Raw genomic sequence first — 2,047 nt, forward strand, 5'->3', positions numbered from 1 at the left:
TATAATACCACAATTAATCAGATGTTCTATCTTGCTTGCATATACATATGACACTAATATGCATGATAAATGATACGATATGATATGCATATGATAAATAATATGACTAATACAAACATGCGATATTCCTGATAATTTTTATAAAAAGCATATCATACACAGAAAATATATCATATACAAGTTGCATTGTTTGCAGTTGTAGGTTCTTATAACTTACGGTTGTTAGCTCCTTTTGTGGTTTTGCATGTTTTTATGATTGGAGTGAGGCAGATCATGATTCAAGTTCATTTTATTTTTGCATTTTGGTTTTATTCTTCTATACTCAGAGGTATAGAGAAATAGATTAATATAGTGATTAATCTCTTGATTATTGTACATGAATTTTAAGAAATGAAGATAGACATATGTTTTGATGAACATGATAAAGGATTGCTTCCGCTTGATTTATTTATAGTAAAGAATAATTAGAACTCTAATAGTTTAATTAAGAAAAGAAATAAGTAATTCTTTCAAATTTAATTATTAGGGTGTTGCAAGATTCATGTTTAATACAGAAAGAGAACATTAGAGGGCTGTCAAGTGGTTTTTTCAATATCTCAAAAGATCGATTGATATTTGTTGTAGATTTGATTTATGCACTGTGTTTGTGTTTTGATATTAACAAACATTATTGTGTCTGATACCACTTTTTACTGTTTCTGTGATATTGTCTTTTGTTCTCTGTGTACTAATGTTTTAGTAATTCAATCTACCGTTCACTTACAATTCTGATTAGCTCAAGAATGAATGGACTAGGATTTTAGTATGTTATTTTCAATTTTTTATGTATTTTTTCCTTTCTTGAGTCATAACTTGTATTTGGGTGAATATATTTACTAAGAAACCTTACAGACACATAATGGGAATAGAAATATTTTTGGAGAGAGTCTATTTTTTAAGTAATTCTAATAGTACGATTTCTCATCATACTATATGTTACGTGCATTGTGCTGTACACTTTTAATTTGTACCGTATGATATGTTTTGCTCTGCCAAACCCTAGCCGCTAAAGGTTAATAAAGATTCTAATTTTGTGCTGATTATACAATAAAATTTAGATCATACTATACGCCATAATTAAAATCTTTCTTAATTAATCCCATAATTCCAAGAAATCAAATTATGGATAATTATTGTGATTATTTGTATTGTATGAAATAGTTTGTATTGTATGATTACCCGTGTATGAAATTGGTCATCCCTTGGATCATACCAAATAAAATACATGATTTTTGTACTGATAGTATCATAAGATATCAATAATACTAGACGATCACCTGTGTATGAAGTAGGCCATCCCAAGGATTGTCCTAAACGAATAGAAGAAATTTGTACATATCATACCATACAATTTATGATTGTACTGTATGATGTATTATAAAAATGTAAAGTTCATCTGAATGATCTTGCTGAACAAGAATGAATTAAACTGATCATATCATATGATATGTGTATCGTACTGTACAAATAGAAGACATATAGCTTGGAAATTAAGGTACTTTGAAGCCTTCTATTTAAGGATTTCTAACGCTCTTATTAGATATCTTTTACTGCTTAGTCTTCTTGAGAGGGAGCTTGAGGAAGAGAAGAAGAAGAGCTTGGTGAGAGAAGAGAGATAGATTTTTTGAGGGAGAAGTTGTGAGGGGATTCACAAGGTTGCTTTAAGCAAGAATCTTGTATAGTACCTACAAGCGTCTGCCTGAAATCTCTGTGGCTCCAGAGAAGAAGTTCTTCAGCAAAGATTGTGATTCTCTGACCATCACTTGGAGGGTGAAAATAGATTTTCTTTTCTCTGACCATCACAAGAGGGTGAAAATAGAGTTAAGGTTCTTTGCATGTAAAAAGGGTTATAGTTCTCTTCGACATTGGGGAGGTGAAATAGCATTTGTACATGCTTTTCCGCCTTGACGTGGGAGCAAAAGGATAGTTAATTTTGTTTAGTGCAATACTTGGAGAGAGAGTCTCCAAGGAGTGGATGTAGGTCAGGTTGACCGAACCATTATAAATT

The sequence above is a fragment of the Dendrobium catenatum genome, unplaced genomic scaffold (assembly GCF_001605985.2).
Source record: "Dendrobium catenatum unplaced genomic scaffold, ASM160598v2 fragScaff_scaffold_235, whole genome shotgun sequence".
Lineage (NCBI taxonomy): Eukaryota > Viridiplantae > Streptophyta > Magnoliopsida > Asparagales > Orchidaceae > Dendrobium > Dendrobium catenatum.